The sequence below is a fragment of the Rattus norvegicus genome, chromosome 10, assembly GCF_021556685.1.
Source record: "Rattus norvegicus strain SHRSP/BbbUtx chromosome 10, alternate assembly SHRSP_T2T, whole genome shotgun sequence".
NCBI classification, from domain to species: Eukaryota; Metazoa; Chordata; class Mammalia; order Rodentia; family Muridae; genus Rattus; species Rattus norvegicus.
This window is the reverse complement of record NC_141543.1, coordinates 48,039,857-48,059,287: the sequence shown is the minus strand read 5'-3', so window position 1 is coordinate 48,059,287 and position 19,431 is coordinate 48,039,857. Positions and strand designations below refer to the sequence as shown.

The 19,431-nt window shown below is 47.4% G+C and overlaps 1 long non-coding RNA gene across 1 annotated transcript; it reads left to right on the top strand.

The window, feature by feature from the left end:
- Positions 1-10,085: 10,085 nt before the first annotated feature.
- Positions 10,086-19,196, top strand: LOC134480691 (uncharacterized). The gene is made up of 2 exons (XR_015631641.1): positions 10,086-10,307; positions 18,971-19,196. It is a non-coding gene; the product is annotated as an uncharacterized LOC134480691 (long non-coding RNA).
- Positions 19,197-19,431: the final 235 nt, after the last annotated feature.

The window sequence follows — 19,431 nt, the reverse complement described above, 5'->3', positions numbered from 1 at the left end:
AGAGAGAGAAGAGAGGAGGTCAGACACAAGATTGGCACTGGTGTGGTCTAAGTTCTTCCCACTATTTTTTTTTTCCGGAGCTGGGGACCGAACCCAGGGCCTTGCGCTTGCTAGGCAAGCGCTCTACCACTGAGCTAAATCCCCAACCCCAGTTCTTCCCACTTTTGCTTTCACAGGTTTGTTTGCCTTAAGCCAAGTGCTAGTGGTGCACACCTTTAATGCCAGCACTTTAGAGACAGAGGCCTGTATATCTCTAAGTTCAAAGTCAGACTGGTCTAAAAATCGTGTCTGGATCAGCCAGGACTACACAGAAAAAAGTGTCGTTGCTTTCCACCACCAATTGTCAGTCAGTTATCTGTTGAGCCCCGGGGTCTCCCCCAGGCTAGGTAAATATTCTTAAGGCCTGAGCCTCACCTGGGCCTCGGGACACAAGCTTCCTCACGCATTAGAAAGCAAAGCCCTAACTAGCCTTATTCCATCCTGCCAGCCCTGGAGCAAGCAGTTAGCACCTTCCAGCCCAGACTGTTAGCTCTGAGCACATTTTCCCACTACCGAGGAATGCCTGGGAAGAAGGAAATTGCTGCTTCTGTCTGCTGCAGAGAGCTACAGTCTGAGATACAATCAAGGAAGCTGGAGGAGTCACTTCAGAGGAGACACACTCATGGGTGAGTCAAGAGATCGTAGCTCCGGCAAGGAAAGTTCCTGGGACTGATTGGAAGACGTCAGAATACACCGTTTGTCCATAATTTTCTAAACAAACAGAGCTTTACTCAAAGAATGCCATTGACCCTAAAAACAAAATAAAACAAAACACCCAACGGCGGAGGACTATGGTTTTCTCTTGAGAAGGCCTGTCACGTCTAACTACTAAAGACAGTAGTAGTTATATTAGCCAAGGTGACTATGTCACAGGTTAGCTAAGGTCACAGGAAGTGCCATTTAAATAGACACTTTTTTGTATGTGCTTGAGTAAGACCCGAAAATATTTTTTGCTGAAATTTCTTTTTTTTTCTTCTTCTTCTTCTCTTTTTTTCGGAGCTGGGGACCAAACCCAGTGTCTTGCACTTGCTAGGCAAGCGCTCTACCACTGAGCTAAATCCCCAACCCCTTTGCTGGAATTTCTAGTTCTCTCTTTTTAGAAAAAGCAAACAGAACATTTTAGTACATGTATAGATGCTACGGTACCCATGTGGAGGTCAAAGGACCCTCTGAAGGAGTTGACTCTCTCCTTCCACCATTCCTGGGGAATGAACTCAGGTTGCCAGGACAGGCGGCAGGTATTTACCCACTGAGCCATCTTAAAGGCTCAGGGTCTACTTATACATATCCCTGACTATACTGGCACTCTCTCTATAGACTAGATCACTACTTCTGACTCCCCCAAGTGCCAGGATCAAAGGCGTGTGTCACCCACCACCCACTGCACTTGGCAAGATTTACTTAGCTTTAATCAGGTGTGAGTATGCACGCATGTACTGATGCCCACAAAGGCCAAAGGCATCAGATCTCCTCGAGCTGGAGTTACGGGCAGTTTCGAAGCTACCTGATGTGGGTGCTAGAGGTTCTTCTGAAAAAGCAATAATGTCCTCTTAACCTCTAGGCCATCTCTCCAGCCCCCTTCATTATAATTGCTATTATGAGTAGTTAAAAATATATTTATACCGTTTCGTTTACACTTATTTAACTGCTAACGATTGCTAACTCTGACAAGTCTCACTTAGGGGGAGGGTGGAGGTGGGTTTTCCCCAGCTGCTGGGAGAATAAATGACTACAACTTCTGAGTGCAGTTGGGGTGTATCCTGTGACCCAAGACCTCAACGTCTGGATTTTGTTAAGTGAAACCTACTCAGGCTGCTTGCCTGAAGGCACTGGCAGGGGAGCACCGCTACTTATATATTTTTGACCAAAGACCATCCAGGGATGCTTGGAAAAGCTCATTTTCCTCACTGCAGGTGTAAGAGGGAGGAAGGGCCACAGGACTTGCCACCCAGATCAGCAGAATCAACCCTGTGTTCAGTGGGGCGGCACACACGAGAGCCAGATTGCCAGCACATCCAAAGCCAGGATTTTGAACTAGCTGCTGTCCCAGGCTTAAACATCAAAAATGGTGGGCTGGAGAGGTGGCTCAGCAGCCTAGGGTACTTACCTCTCTAGTGGACCAGAGTTTGGTTCCTAGAACCCAGCTCGGTCTCCTTCCAAGTTCTGGTATTACAGGTATGTAACGCTATACCTGTTTTATGTAGCAGTGAAGATGAAACCCAGGGTGCTGTACATGGCAGGCAGCCCTTTGTGTGGTGGTTTGAATAGGATGGCCCCCAAAGGTCCTATATTTAAGTCCGTGACTGTTAGGGAGTGGAGACACTTGAGAAGGATTAGTAGGGGTGGCCTTGTTGGAAAAAGTAGGTCACTGGGGGTTGCCTTTGAGGTTTTAAAAACTCCGTCCAGGCCAAGTGTAATGGAATGTCATTCCCTCTTCTGGTGTGTCTGAAGACAGCTACAGTGTACTTACATAAATAAAATAAATAAATCTTTCAAAAAAATTTTTCAAGCTTATTTTAATGTTATGAGTGCTCTGTCTGCATATATACCTGCAGGCCAGAAGAGGGCATCAGATCCCATTACAGATGGTTATGAGCTCCCATGGGGTTGCTGGGATTTGAACTCAGGACCTCTGGAAGAGCAGTCAGTGCTCTTAACCACCGAGCCATCTCTCTAGCCCAATTTTTTCTTTCTTTCTTTCTTTTTTTTTTTTTGTGACACAGGATTTCTCTGTGCAGCCTTGGCTGTCCTGGAACTCACTCTGTAGACCAGGTTGGCCTTGAACTCAGAGATCTTCCTGCCTCTGCCTCCCAAGTGCTGGAATTAGAGAAAAAGACTGGAGTAGGCAGCCCCCAAAGAGGCTGCAGTCCAGTGGGTTCTACATTGTGGGTGATGATGATGATGGTGATGGTGGTGGTGGTGATGGTGGTGGTGGTGGTGGTGATGATGATGAATACTTATGAGGCAGGGGCCTATTTGATGGGTGACTCTTTTTCACTCTTAAATCATGGTAGACTTGACATCCCTTTTGGGTATTCCCTGAGATCAGCTAGAAAACCCAAAATGGAGGTCAAATCTACAATGTAAATGGTATGCTAATGAGCAAGTCCCTTGAGGTTGCAGACCCTTCATTAACTAAAATGTTCAGAAAGCATCCTGGTGCTTTAGGTTTTCATACAGTGGGGGGAAAAACCCACTTAATCACAGATGGTGTGACCAAGACACAGCTGCAGTTTTCCTGGGGTCCCTCATGTCTAATTCCGCACCGGTAAGTATCAAAAATGCTATCTCTGTTGTTTGTTTTTTGAGAGCTTGCTTAGCTGGGGCTCTGCGTCTGAAAGCACAGCCATATCTGTTAGCATATCTGGCTTACGCCAGGAGCAGCTGTGCATATCCTGAGAAGCATCCAGCAAGAACAAACACCATGTGGTCAGCTCTGATCTCAAAGCGCACCTCCATACTCAGCCCCTCCTTTTTTCTTTTTCCTACCAGGGAAAGCGAACGCGTTTCTTGTCCTATCTGTCCTGAGTTTAGCTTGCTCTTTCTCACGGTAGTCCTCAGTGGATCTGCTTATAAAAAGATAAAAGAGAGAGGGGGAACATGTTCTGGTGGATGTGTGGTGAGATGCAGGGAAAGGGATGCCTCGGCGGGGCCATGTTGAGGCGTCCCTCCCCCCTGCCCCCCCAACCCCTCCCGAGGAACCAGTCACACAACAGACAGTATAGTGTAGAATCGAGTTTATTCAGGGTATGGGGAGGGGAGTCAAGAGGATAGAAGAAGCAGAGAAAGGCACACAGAGAGAGGGGAGGGGGAGGGCGCGAGGACAGAGCAGGAGCAGGAAGACAAGAGCAAGAGAGGAGCAAGAGAGCGAGAGGGAGCAAGCAGCCCCTTTTATAGTGAGTCAGGCACACCTGGCTGTTGCCAGGTAACTGTGGGGCGGAGCTTAGACCAAATGCTAACATCAGTTCCAAGGACTCTGCAAGTTACCTTATTTATTTATTATTTAATTATTAAGACAGAATTGCAGGAGTTGGGGATTTAGCTCAGTGGTAGAGCGCTTGCCTAGCAAGGGCAAAGCCCTGGGTTCGGTCCCCAGCTCCAAAAAAAAAAAAAAAAAAAAAAAAAAAAGACAGAATTGCATTCTATATCCCAGACTTCACTGGGAGTCTGTAGCTCAGGTTAGGCTCAAATTCATGTCAATTCTTCTGCCTCAGCCTCTCAAGAACCAGGAGACAGGTGTGTGCCATCATAGTTGGCTCAAGAACCTAATTATTTATTGTTTATTTATTTTTGTGCATATGTGTGAGTGCCCGCAGAAGCCAGGAAAGGACATCAGGTCCCCTGGAGCTGGAGTTACAAGCCGTTGTAAACCTCCTGATGTGGGTGCTGGGTACGAGAACTCAAGTCTCTGGAAAGAACAGGAAGCCGTCTCTCCAGCCTCAAGTACTTTATTTAAAATGCAGGTTTCATCAGGTCTCTTGGGGGGAGTATCTGTAATCGTATGGACTCCACAGGTGGAGGCAAAGTTTAAGGCCTGCCTGGGTTACGTCAGGGTCTGGCAGTTCCAGACCTAACAGGGCAACAAAATGAGACCCTGTCTCAAAATACAAACTACCAGGCTGGGGATATAGTTCAGTGGCAAAGAGTCAACTCAGCATATTTTAGGCATACGGCCCTGAGGTTGGTTCCCCAGCACTGTTTATAATGGGATAGAGAAGCAGAGGAGCCTGTGAACCCAGATACTCCAGAGCTAGAAGGTGGAGAAAAGGAGCTTCAAGCTCACCTGCTCAAGGCCACGTGGGCTACACTGGCCCTAAATCCCAGCACTAGGGAGGCAGAGGCAGGTAGATCTTTTAAGTTGGAGGCCAGTCTGGTCTACAGAGTTCTAGGACAGCCAGGGCTACACAGAGAAACCCTGTCTCAGAAACCAACCAACCAACCAACGTCACACTGCCCTTCTTTTGGACAAGCTTATCCAGTAAATCACCTGCCGCTAAGCCTGACAACCTGGCAGCATCCCCAGGATCCACTTGGTAGGAGGAGAAAACCAGATATGTACGATAAATAAATCAAATGCATTTTTTCAAAGTTGAAGATCGAATCTAGGTCCCATGCATACAAAGCAAACATTCTACTATTGAGCTGTATTCCTAGTCTCAGAACTGATACTTTGTGTTTTCACTCACAGGGGTGTTTTGCCTGCAGGTATGTCTGTGTGCTTCCCCCCTCCCCCAGGGTTTCTCTGTGTAACCCTGGACGTCCTGAAATTCACTTTGTAAGCCAGGCTGGCCATGAACTCAGGGGTCTAGATATTTCTCCACTGCCTGGTTCTTGGAGGGCAGAGAGGGTATTAGATTCCTTGGGATTGGAGTTACACAACTGGAGCTACACACGGTTGTGTTTGTCAGTGTGGGTGCTGGGAATTGAACTCAGGCTTGCTCTAAGAGCAGAAGAAGTTGCTCTTAACCACTGAGCCATCCTGCCAGCCACCAGAATCAATATTTTGAACAAGTTCTTTCCTCTCTGACAATTCGTTGGCTTCCACTGAAGTGTTATTCCCACGGACCCCAAGTAATTTGTTGTTGCTTGTTTGTCTTTGATCTTTGAGATAGGGTCTCATGTAGTCCAGGCTGGCCTCAAACTCACTATGCAGCCAAAGGTCACGACCTACTGACCCTCCTGCTTCTACTTCCCAAGAGCTAGAATGACAGGGACCACCACACCCCAGTCTGGAGAGGAGCAGTCAGATGAACCCACTTAATGGGGAGACCCAGATGGCAATGAGGTCTCCAGGGCCCCTTTCCAGACAAGCACCCTGGCTATCTCCTCTCACTTTACAACCCCACACTTCTTTCCGGCAGAAATTGCCTGTGTGACTCTCTCCTTCCAGAGAGGGCCCAGAGAACTCAGGAATTATTCATTGAGTTCTCAGGTTTCTTATTAGTACAGTAATGGGTTCCTGGGAGTGTGGAGTCAGCACACCAAGGGAATTCGCCCAGGCTTTGGAAGTGCAGCAGTGGAACAGGTTTCTGTCAATTGTTTCTTTCTTTCTGAGCACCCTCCTCTCTCTCTCTCTCTCTCTCTCTCTCTCTCTCTCTCTCTCTCTCGTTTTTTCAAAACAGGATTTCTCCTCTGTAGCCCTGGCTGTCCTAGTACTCTCTCTGTAGACCAGGCTGGTCTCAAACTCAAGAGATTTCCCCTACCTTTACCTCCCAAATCCCTGGACTGAGGGTGTGGGCCACCACTGCTTCTCATAGCTCTCTTGCTTAAGCCTGTATGAAAATATCTCTACCAAAAGAAATGTACTTACATAAAAAGAATAAAAAAGTCTATGTCCCTAGCACTCTGCGGGGAGGTGTAGAGGCAGGCGGCTCATGGGGACAAGGCCAATCTGGGCTATACAGCAGGTTCAAGATCAGCCTGGCTACAGGAATTCCTGATCTAATGAATGAATGAATGAATGAATGAAATTGTGTATAAATGATTACATATAATTAATTTTGTCTCTTTAATCCCCAGAGGCTCTTACTCTGGAACCCTAGTGGCAACAGGAATATTAGTATATACAGAGGCACTGTGAGTCAGTATTGACTTGACTTCACTAACATAACGTCTGTGGCTAACAGCCAACTGAGATGACCATTGGCAGTAAATAAAGGTAGTTGTTGCTAAGCCCCATGACCTGAGTTTGATCCCTGGAACCGACATGGTAGGAGAGAGTGGGAGTTCTACAAGATGTCCTCTGATCTCCATACTGGACCTCTGATCTCCATACTGGAGCCCTGACACATACACACGTACCTGTACACACGCACACACACACACACACACACACACACACACACACACACGATAAGTAAATGAATGTTTGAGACTTGTGTGTTTGTGTGTGTGGGTAAACAACTCATGTAACTGAGCCTGAGAGGGCCTTGTACTTTCAGAGATCCTCCTGCCTCAGCTTCTCCAATGCTGTCAACTACTGACTTTGAGATCCTGGCAATTAAAGGCTAAAGAGATGATTCAGTGGTTAGAAGTATTGGCTGCTCTTCCAGAGGACCCAGGTTCAGTTCCCAATATCCATACAGTCACTGGCAAGTCTATTCCAATGGGTCCATTGTCCTATTCTGGTCTCCTAGGGTACTGCACGTGGTACCCAGATACACATGCTAGCAAAATATCTATACACACAAGATTGAAACAAGCAAATCTTTTTTTTCCCTTTTAAAAAGAAAGTGTTTTATGTTTAACTCAGAGATCATATCTCCCTGCCTCATTTTTTAGATTTATTTTCTTTTCTTTACAATGCATGTGTGTTTTGTCTGCAGGTATGGCTGGGCAACAGGTGCATGCTGGGTATCTGTAGCTAGGCTTGATCCCCTGGAAATGGATTTACAGACAGTTGTAAGCAGATTCTGAGAATCCTCTGGAAGCACAGCCAGTGCTCTTAACCACTGAGCCATCCCTCCAGCTCCTAAAATCTTTTAAAAGAGACTCTAGCAGTTACCCTGCGAACTGTCCCATATCTCAGGATTCACTGGTTGCCTCTGTGTCTTCCCCAACCCCCTAGGTTTTCTATGCACCCAGCCTAGACTCAGGGACAACTTTTAGGCAGGAGCCTCAGGTGTGCAGCGTCCTAGTAGGAGGCTTGATGTTGCCTTCCCAACAAGGGTGAGGCAGTGATCTCTGACTACTGTAAGGCTGGGCATTAGGGAAAGAGGGCACCCTGCTCCAGTGGAGGGAAAAGAACATCTTGCTGGGTTTATACATGCCCTGTGCTTGTTTGAAAACATTTGAGGCTAAATAAAACCACATTCCGTGTCAACACTATGTCTTGATCAGGATCAGTAACTTCTGAGTCCACACCCAGCCTTCTGGGAGCACTGTCCATTTTTCCGTCTTTCCAATCCTGGCTCCATCCATCTCTGAATTATATCCTTAAAAGCCCCAGAACAGGCTTCCTGTCCTGCCTTGCCAGTCTTATGTTGCAGCTTCTACAACATAACGAGCTGTGTCAGCAGGGTAGGACTGGGTAGAGGTGGGTTAAAGGGCTCCAGAATCAGTGTGAGTGGGACTTGGAGAACCATATCTGGTCCCTTTCTCTTCCTCGGCTTCCTGCCTGCTGTGAGGTGAGCAGCCTCATCCGTAGGATGTTACCATGGCGACGATCTGCCTCTCAAGGAGTTGACCATAACAGTCCGAGGCTCTGGTCATTGTCTTCGGTTGTGTATCAGGAACTTGGCCAGAGGGAGGAGGAAAAGAGCGGCAAATACAGTGCTCAAAATGTTTTCAGCTGTGCGGTGTTAAGACCGCACCCCGGGTTGGGGATTTAGCTCAGTGGTAGAGCGCTTGCCTAGGAAGCGCAAGGCCCTGGGTTCGGTCCCCAGCTCCAAAAAAAAAAAAAAAAAAAGACCGCACCCAACAGACCTGAAGAGGACAAAGCAGATCACCAGGAAAGCAGTTCCTCCAGCTGCCACTTCAGGTTGTACAGCCTGTGAGCTGCACAAACGTACTCACCTTGAAGGGCAGGCCAGAGCTGAAATCCTGCTGTCTTGCAGGAGCTTTGATCTCTTCTGATTTCTACACAGGCTGAGGTAGAACATCAGGGTGGTGTTGACTTTCTCCTCCCACCTTCAAACACCGCTCTCTAAATAAATCGCAGTACAGAGGCCTCTGAGAACGTTTCTAAGGGGAGGCACTGTGACTGAGGAGTGGGCAAAGACAGGAGGAGGGTATTAGAGGGAACACACCTGGAGGGACCCAGACAGAGAGGTTTGACTGTCAGTTGGAAGCCTCTATAACTCCCTTCCTAATCAGGCTCATCACGCACAAAACTGTCCTTTTACCTCCACATGTTGCACTACCCCCCCAATGTCATCATCATCATCATCATCATCATCATCATCATCACCACCACCACCACCACCACCACCACCACCACCACCACCACCACCACCACCACAACTAATAAGTAGGGCTGGCCAGATGGCTCAGTGGTAAGAATGCTTGTTTTACAAGGATAAAGACCTGCATTCAGTTCTTGGAACCCACACGGTTACAGCAGAAAACCAACTCCCCCAAAGTTGTGTTCCACACTTTTTGGGCACTGTGGTATGAGCATGCCTGCCCTCGACACATATATTTTTTTTTTTTGGTTCTTTTTTTTTTTTTTTTTTCCGGAGCTGGGGACCGAACCCAGGGCCTTGCGCTTCCTAGGCAAGCGCTCTACCACTGAGCTAAATCCCCAACCCCGACACATATATTTAAGACAAATAATTTTAAAGTAATAATAATAAAATTAAAAATAAGGAGCTCTGACTTAGCTTACTAGGAGACACCTGTTCAGCCTCAGTCTCTGGAGCATTTTGCTTCCTGTTGAGTGGGTGAGAATAGGCGGAGGGTGGGGCTGGCTGGCTCTCCAGGCCAGGACCCCAGGGGTCAGCTACTTTGTATCAGAGTCCAGGAGCCCAGGGCCTCACCACACTGGGCAAAGGCTGGAACTGCACAGCCTCAGCATTGGGAAGCTGGAAACAACCCCTTAGCACTGGCTCCTTCCAACCTGAGAGGGCTCCATGTCCAATGCCTGGCACCTCACTGACCAGATGAAGATCATGAAACAGCCGGTGACAGCCAGAGCGATGGTCACTTTACCCACCCGTCTGTCCCAGGTTTGTCTCCATTGCTACTCCAAGGGAAAGTGTGAGAAGCAGCTGCTTCGTGCTCCTGTTCAGGCTTCCAGAAGCCCCTGCCCTCTTCTAGAAATGCATGGGAAGCTGTTCTGTCCACTAGGTTAATTATGGAGCCAAACTCTTTCACTATCGGAGCTCACTGCGACCGCCCCCCCCCCCCCATTAATTTCTGTCACCATTTTTGCCTTCAGTTTGTAGAGGAAAGGAGGCAGACCTGCATGATGGCATACCTGTAACCCAGCACTTGGGAGGTGAAGGCGGGAAATCAGGAGTCATTTTCAGCTACATGGAGCTGGAAGGTAACCTGAGATACCCGAGACCCTGGTTGAACACGCCCCCCACCCTAGGGGGCGGGGAGCGAAACTGAAAACGGGTTATCTTTATTGGAATTGGGAATATAATTTTCCCTACCAAAAATATGGTGTTTTTAATACTGGCAACTGGTCACACTGTTTGGGGCCAAGATGAGGCGCAGACCATGTGTCCATGAGCTGCCTAGGTGCAGTCCGGTCCTAGACAACCCCTCACGTTCCGTTGCACTCTTGTAGATCCATCCTGCGTAGGAGACCTTCCAGAGAAGCGGTAGGAGGGCGAGTAGGGGTGGTGGCCAGCCCCAGGACAATGCTTTGACTGAGCCCGGGCTGAATTTCTAATGCTCTGCTAGCAGCTCTGGGGCTGGAGAGCGATGACTCAGCCCGAGCCGTGGGGCGGGACTGGGAGGGCGGGAGTGGGGTTCGGGGTGGGTGGAGGACTGAAGGAAATAAAGAGAAACGGTAGGGCACGGGGAGTAGGGGGAGGAAGGACAACGGGTCTCTTCCTGGGTCAGGAAGAAGAGGGTGTTTTATAGGCAGGGCGACCTAGAGAGCCCGGCACAGCTGCAGGAGTGCTGGGTACCACGCCTCATCTCCATTCATTCGCATCCCCGCCGTGTGCACGCGCCGCCCGTGGCCACACCCCCAGTCCCACTGCCTTTGTCAGGGTGGACTGGGCCTCCCTTGATAATCATCCGCTGCAGAGGCCCGAGGAGCCCTTTCTGAGCCGGAGTCTATAGAAGGGTGGGACTCAGCGCGGCACCCAGGGGCGCGCAGGCCGAGACGGTTTACCCGGCGCACCGCAGATGGGAACTGAAAGCAAAGCGGAACTACTTCCTGGCTGAATCTGAAAAAGTTTTCATAGTATTTTTTTTTTTTTTTTTTTTTGTAATATAGATGAATGAGTTTGAGAACAGCCTGGTCTACACAGGTCCTGGCTAGCTAGAGACCCTGCCTCAAAATGAAATATAAAGTAGGAAAATTAAAAACGAACAAAACCCTTAAGGCCAGATATTGTAGTGCAAGCCTTCAGTAGCCACAGCCTGATCTACAGGGCAGAGGCAGGAGGATTGCTGGGAATGTGAATCTAGGTTGGGATACATTGTAATATGAGTTAAAAAAAAATAACAAAAAGATGGAATATATCTAGGAAACATAGCTTTTTTTTGTGAATCTATTTATTGATTTTTTTTTTTTGAGACAAGGTTTCTTTGTGTAGCCATGGCTGTCCTTGAAATCGCAGAGATTTGGCTTCTGCCGCCCAAGTATTGGTATTTTTTTTTTTTCTTTTTTCTTTTTTTTCCGGAGCCGGGGACCGAACCCAGGGCCTTGCGCTCGCTAGGCAAGCGCTCTACCACTGAGCTAAATCCCCAACCCCCCAAGTATTGGTATTAAAGGCATGGGTTGTCACCCGGCAAACTATTATTATTATTATTATTATTATTATTATTATTATTATTATTGTCATGGATGTTTTGTCTGCATATATGTATATGTGTCCCTTGCATGTGTGGTGCCTGCAGAGGTCAAAAGAAAGCACCAAATTCTGCTGAGCTGGAGTTAAAGATGGTTGTGAACTACTACTATATGGGTGCTGGGAATTGAACTCCAGTCCTCTGGAAGGGCAGCCAGTGCTCTTACCTGCTGAGTCATCTCTCCAGCCCCTTATCTTTTAAGGCAGGGTCTCATGTTTTTATATCTTCTTGGCTTGGGGCTTTCTCCTTGTAACCAAAGATGACCTTGAGTTTTTAATATTCTAGTCTCCCCTCCAATGCTGGATTTACAGTGTTTGTTTGTTTGTTTTTGAGTTTGTATAGCTCTGGCTGTCCTGGAACTGGCTCTGTAGACCAGGCTGACTTCCAACTGGGATCCTCCTGCCACTGCCCGCTGAGTGCTGGGATTAAAGACGAGCACCTCGACCCAGTAGGAATCACAGGCTTGATGCCAATTTGCTTCTTTCTTTGCTGATCTTGGCACTCTTTGGTGGAGGATGAGGACTTATGCCTTCAGTGAAAACTCCCAATGTTTAGGAGCAGGAAGGTACGCAGGCCTGCCCAAAGCCCTCAGCAGGCATCTGTCAGCCTCAGAGGCAGAACTGTTACTTAGGGGAGGCAGGAGGCTGATGACTGCCTGTTCACGTGCTGTATCCAGTAGTGAGCACTGGGGTCCACAGGCTCCTTGCCCTCTCCTCCACCTTTCAGAGTGGGCCAGATCATTGAACTGGGAATTGAACTCAGATCCTCATGCAATCTCCCTAGCCTTTCAAGATGAAGCCCTGTATTTGATTATACTTTACTTCTCAGAGTGTTCCACCCAAGAGTTACTTCCCCAGGTCCTAACCCAATTTCTCTGAGCCCCTCATGCCAGAAAACTCATGGCAAGGCACTTTGTACACAGTTCCATCCTTTCATAATCATCCTTGGACTCATAGCGGATTGCTGAAGTCACCTACTGGCTGTCTCTGGCCCATAGCTGTGGACTCTGTTATAAATGGCTTTCTTGACTCAGTGGGAAAAAGATTAAGAAAAGGGGGGCAGGGGCTGGAAAGATGGCTCAGCGGTTAAGAGCACTGATTGCTCTTCCAGAGGTTCTGAGTTCAATTCCCAGCAACCACATGGTGGCTCACAACCATCTGTAATGGGGATCTGATGCCCTCTTCTGGTGTGTCAGAAGACAGCTACAGTGTATTATAATATATAATAAATATATTGTAATATATAATAAATATTTAAAAAAACAACCAATATCCCAAAACAAAAGAAAACAAAGCAAAATTTGATTTTGTGTGTGTGTGTGTGTGTGTGTGTGTGTGTGTGTGTGTTTATAGATAAGTCCTTGAAGCTTAACCCAAGGGCCCCTCAGCTGCCTCAGCCTTTCCAAGTCATGTGGACAAAGAGGCACACAGCCAAAAGACACAAGACCAAATCTCCTAGGGGTGTGTCAAGCAGTTAGTGAACAGCAGTCACTTTATTTGCGTAGATTTGGTGATTTTTATGGAGTTGGTAAGCTCTCTACTCACTACACAGCGTTTCCACTCACATTCCTCACCCCACCAAATCCTTGCAACACTGTAGCTGCTTAGCACTGTTTCCATGCGGTTTCACAGACTCTGAGGGCTCCCACTCTGGGAAAAGCCCAAAGCCACAGATGTGGACAGTGATGCACCTGGCTTGCGTTATTTGCTGTGGCTCTCCTTGCCTGGTCTTTGCTCCCAGGGATTGGATCCTGCCCACCTTGCTTTGCACAAGGCCTCAGGAAAGAGACTGGGAGAGATAGCTTCTACTTGGGAACTAATGTATTGATGACCTTATACAAGGAATCAATGATTTTTTAAAAATCGTAACATTGTGTGTGTGTGCATTATGCATGGTGTGGGTACATGTGCCAAGGTGCACAAGTGGAGGTCAGAGGTTAACTTTGTTTTATAAGATTTATTTATTTCATGTATGTGAGTACACTGTCGCTATCTTCAGACACACCAGAAGAGAGCATCAGATCCCATTACAGATGGTTGTGAATCACCATGTGGTTGCTAGGAATTGAACTCAGGACCTTTGGAAGAACAGCCAGTGCTCTTAACCGCTGAGCCATCTCTCCAGCCCAGAGGTTACTTTCTGTAGAATTTGTTCTCTCCTTGTTTATGTGGGTTCTGGGGATCAAATTCAGGTGGCCAGCCTTGTGAGACAGGCATCTTACCCTTTGAGCTGTCTCTCTGGCCAGTAGTCTGGGTTTAACACCGATGCCCAGGCTGGTCTGGAACTGGTGACTCTCCTGCTAGCACAGCCTGCAGATAGTAAACCACACCCATCAGCACTATCAGATCTCGACGTCTTGATCCAGTGCACCTCTTCCAGGAAGCCTCCCTGGAGTCCTGGGGTGGGGGTAGGGGAGGACCTTGGTCTCTTCCTTTTATGCTTTTTTCAAGTTTTCAAATTATTTATTTTTATTTGCTTACAGGTATTGTGTATGGAGCACATACCTGTTCCTTCCTTCTCCCTTCTGCCGGTCTCTTCCTTTTTTGAGTTCAGGACCCTCTTTGGAATTCTCAAAAACTGGAAAATGACCTCTGAGGTCTCTATCAGCTGTACAGTTCTGTGATAACCTTTTCAGACAGCTTTGAGTTCTTCTGGTGAAGGATGAAGCCCCCCTGTTCCTTCTTCTCTGTCCCTAAGCTCCCTGCTTCCCCTGATCATAGCAGGCTCCCACAGCTGTGGCCTTCTCAGGTTATTACAACAGCCTCTGCCTCTCCCCTGCTATTTCCTGTTTCTTCGGGCACCTGCCTCCACAGCCTGCCCTTCCCTAACCCTGAATGACCAGAAGTAAGAACGCGTGGTTACACCCTGTGTGAGAGAACCCTGTAGCGGCTCTTCCACATTCTTAAAATAAAGACAAAAATCCTATCAGGTGTGGTCATGAACGCATAGAATCGTAGCATTTGGGAGGAGGCAGGAGAGTCAGAAATTCAAAGTTTCCTTAGCAAAGTAGCAAGTTCAAGGCCAGCCTGGGTTACCAGGAGACTTTGCAGCTGTGCCCTTGTTCTTCCTCCCAAGGATACTTTCTCAATCCAAGGCCTGCTCATCCATTTCCATCTTGAGTCAGCATCTCTTCTTTGGAGAGGGCTTCTCTGAACACCCTACACCCTCTATTTAAGCGAAGGACCCAGGGAACACATGCTATGTTTCCTGTTATAGCAGGCTGAGATATTATATGAGCCTGAGTCCCAGAACCAGAAATGATTTGGGGGAAACTCACATTTCCAGGGGTGGTTATGCGAAGACTGTTCTGCACTCAGAGAACACCCTGCATACAGTCACACCAGTTCCTTGGCAGAGGCCAATGTGACACACAGGGGGTGGGGGGATGGGAGGCAAAGCTTTTGGTTCAGATCATCTCCACATCACTAGCCAGGCCGTCAGCTCTGCTCGTCTGCTTCCTGCTCTGTTACTTATTTATTTAGCTTTGTATTTATTCATTCATTCATTCACTTATTTTGTACGCGTGCATATTGAGGTCCAGGACCAATGTGCAGAAGTTTGGTTCTCTCCTCCCACGCGGGTTCCGAGGATCAAACTCAGGTCATTAGGCTTGGTGCTTTCACCTGCTGAGGTGTCTTGCCAGGCTTGTTTATTTATTTATTTAGAAGCAGCATTAAAGTTTATTAAAAGGAGATTTTAGAAATAGTTTTTTTTTTTTCGGAGCTGGGGACCGAACCCAGGGCCTTGTGCTTCCTAGGCAAGCGCTCTACCACTGAGCTAAATCCCCAACCCCTAGAAATAGTTTTAAACCCATAGGTAAATATAAAGAGTTGTTCAGGGGAGGAATAAGACACAGACAAAAATGTGAGACTCTGGCACGGCCATCTCAAAGAAGAACCACCTAGTTGTTTTTTTGTGACGGGATGTTTTAGTCAGAGGTTTCTAGAGGAGAAGAACCAAAGGGGGAGCGACATGTCAGAGTTTATTAAATGAGCTTTAATATAGGGACTCTGCACGCGTGGTGGGCTGTCTTTCATCCCAGCAGGCAGAAGACAGAGGCAGGCAGATGTCTCTGTGAGTTTGAGGACCTCCTAATCAACATAGTAAATTCTAAAAAGCTAAGATCACAAAAGGAGACCCTGTCTCAAAACAAACAAACAAAACTCAACCACACACACACACACACACACACACACACGCCAAACAACAACAACAAAACCAGATCAAAACAAAACAAAATGCTGGTACAGAGATGGCAGAAGAGACACAGGAGTTCTGGTAGCCACAAAAAGCAGTAGACTAGGGTCAGCAACATGGCTTAGTGAGTAAAGGTGCTTGCTTCGAAACCTAATGACTAGTTCTAATCCTGGATTCCATGGTGGGAGGAGAAACCTGGTACCCAACCCCCTCCCCCCATTAACAATAATAATAATCATTGTTAGGTCCCAAGGAAACCCAGGACAAGGCTCACTCAGTACCTGAGGCTCCTCCCAGCGTTATTCTAAACCTCTCCTTCTAGAAGCTGGGCTTCACCTCCTTCCTCCAGCTTCTCTTTCCTATAAAAACCTGCCATTTCAGCCATGCGCTCTCTTGGCCCTTGGGTGCCTCTCTTTTCTCCTCTCTATCTTCTCTTCCACTCTGCCTCCCCTGCTTTCTCATGGCCATGTTCAGTCTACTATGTTCTCTCCTTCTCTGGACTCTTCCAGATGCCTCTGACTGAAGTCTCCCTCATATCTACAATAAAACCCTTCTCAGGCCAGGTGGTCGTGGTGGTCTATGTCTTTAATGCCTTTAATCCCAATACTGGGGAGGCAGAGGCAGGCGATCTGTGAGTTTGAGGCCAGCCTGGTCTACAGAGTGAGTTCTAGAACCGCCAGGGCTACACAGAGAAACCCTGTCTCAAGACGACAAACAAACAAAACAGAACAAAAGCAAACAACACCTCTCTACCGTACCTAGGATCAGTCATGTCCTCATTTTCATTCAATAAAATGATGGTGGTGATAGTGGTGATGAAAAATTAGAAAGAAACTGTGAACTTTTGAGCCTATAACACTGCAAGAAACAGCCTCACCTCAAGTCACCTGCTGCTATAAGACTCCGGTGATATTTTAAACAAGGCCAAAAGATACATGGGGACAGAAGCGGTGGCTATGAGGTGGACTGTCAAGAGTATGAATGCTCCGCAGTTCCCTGAAGCAGTGGCTACAATCCTTTTCAAAATTTATTATTGTACTGTGCTGCTGTGGAACAGTTTCCTCAGAGATCATAACATTCCATTCTCTGGAGGCCCCTTAAGTAAGAAGGTAAACAATCCAGAAAAGCTTCAGGAAGTCCCTGAAACTGACCAGATTTACTAGGCCCCTCCCTGCCAGAGTAAGTAACAAAAGCTGAGAGTCCCTCTTAGACAAGCAAAGCTGCAAAGACTCTGAGACCAGACCAGCCGGCAGGGAAGAAGCAGAAACCAGCCAAGCTGCCTGGAAGAGGTTTAGACCATCTGGAGCACCAGGAATGGCTACTGCCCAGCCTGTTAAGCTGCCTGCAGCCTATGCTGTGAGCTCCAACTTTTCAGCTTTTGTGAGATGTCACTCATGCTGGAGTGGGCTTTGATGATACAACTGTCTTTGAGTCATTTCTACTCCTGGAAGTAACTCCAATAAAATTCACTGGTTCACCAAGCTGGACTTCGGTGGTACCCGTACTTTGGGTCTGTCATGGACTCCCTATCTGGTATGAGTAGATGTCTCCTCAGGAAAAGTGTTGTCACAAACATGTGCTTTTATTTTCTTTTTGTTTTTTAAGATAGGGTTTCTCCGTGGAACCTTGGAGGTCCTGGAACTTGCTCTATAGACCAGGCTGACCTTAAACCCAGATCCTCCTGCCTCTGCCTCCCAAGTGCTGGGATTTGAGGCAAGTGCCACCACCGCCCTGCACAGAGTGCTCTTAAGATAGATAGGTTTCCTTGTATGTGCAGTATGTGAATTATACTGCAATAAAGCTAATTAGTAAAACAAACCATGGCTAACCCACATAGGAACAGGGAAGCTGTCAAAAGGAAGGAGTTATCTGGACAAGCCTATCCTAGCACTTGGGAGACAGAGACAGGAGGGTCAGGAGTTCAAGGTCACTCTTGGCTACATAGCAAACTGGACGCTAGCCTGGGCTACAGCGATATCGTCTTAACAAAAGAAAGAAGCCATAGCAGGGGCTGGAGAGATGGCTCAGCAGTTGAGAGGACTAAAAGGTTTAGTGCCCAGCACCCAGGTTGGACAGCTCACAACTTCCTGGCCTCCAGCTCCAGGGGATTTGTTCTGACCTCCTTAGATACCTTAACTCACACATGCACCCTGCCTCCCAACACATACACATTCATAAAAATACAGCAAATCTTTAAAAAGCACAATGGGACAAGACTAGACTCCTTTTCTAAGCCCTAATAAAGAGAAGAACCAGTAACCAGGGTTAAGTCATTAGGTTTCCCCTTTGTTTCTTCCCCACCTTGGCAAGGTTTTAAGGATGGCCACGACCCTGAACTCCTGCCTTCACTTCCCAAGTGCTAGGATTATAGGAATGTCCCAGAATGCCTTGCTTGCACAGTGTAGGTGACTGGTCCAGGGCCGCGTGCATGCTAGGCAAACGCTCTACCAACTGACCTACATCCCCAGACTTGACTTTTTTTTTTTTTTTTTTTGTTCTTTTTTTTTTTCGGAGCTGGGGACAGAACCCAGGGCCTTGCACTTCCTAGGTAAGCACTCTACCACTGAGCTAAATCCCCAGCCCCAGACTTGACTTTTTAATCTTAATAAATTAATATTAATGCCAATTAATTAACATCAATTAACTTCAAGGGGAGGTCTCACAAAATGGACCAATCTAATCATGAAACTCACAAGAGATCCGGCTGCCCCTGCCTTCCAGGTACTGTAATTAAGCATGTGGCCCCCTACCAGACTTTAATTGAATGTAATTAATTACTTTATTTAAAAAGATTTATTTATTCCTTTGTTACGTGTGCCTGCGAGTGGAGGCAAGAGGACAACTTACAGGAGGAGTTCCCTCCTACCATAGGTTCCAGGGATAGAATTCAGTTCATCAACAGGCGTCTTTACTCACTGAGTCAGCTTCCTGTCCCCACCCCCCATCCCACTCCCTTGAGACAAGGGGTCTCCAGTCCTGGCTGTCTTGGAGCTCACTCTGTAGATCAGGCTGGCTGCCTTGAACTCACAGAGATGTGCTTCTGCTTCTCTAGGGCTGGGATTTAGGGGCACACTACAGTGCCAGTCCCTTCTCCTGGCCCTGTTGTTAATTAAACTACTTAAAAGTGTTTTTCCGGGGGTTGGGGATTTAGCTCAGTGGTAGAGTGCTTGCCTAGCAAGCTCAAGGCCCTTGGGTTCGGTCCCCAGCTCCGGGAAAAAAAAAGAAAAGAAAAAAAAAAAGTGTTTTTCCTTTGTGTGTTCAGGTGTTTCCCGAGGATGTGGATCTATGTACCGTTTGTACACCTGGAGCATGTTTGCCAAAAGAGGACGGCCATCACCCTTGGAAACAAAGTTACACACGGTCGAGAGCTGCAGCCATCGGCGCTGGGACTCCAACCTGGCGCTCTGAACTGCTGAGCCCACTTTCCAGCCTCTCTATTTGTAATTAAAAACAAACACATTTAATTAAACACATTAAGTTGTTAAAAAGGTGAGGTTTGTTGTCAAATGCCTGCAGCTCCATTGAAGTTTCCTGAGAACTGGCAGGGCAGTGGGTTCCTGCCCACCGAGGGCCTGGGGGACACATTGTATTTATTGTTATCAGTGTCCATGGCAGGAACTGGAGGATCTGAGAGATAAGCAGTGTGCCTCCTGCCATCTGAGGAGTCACATGACTAACTGGGGCCTGCAGCGCCCTGAGCCTCCACACTGTGTTGAACTCTAA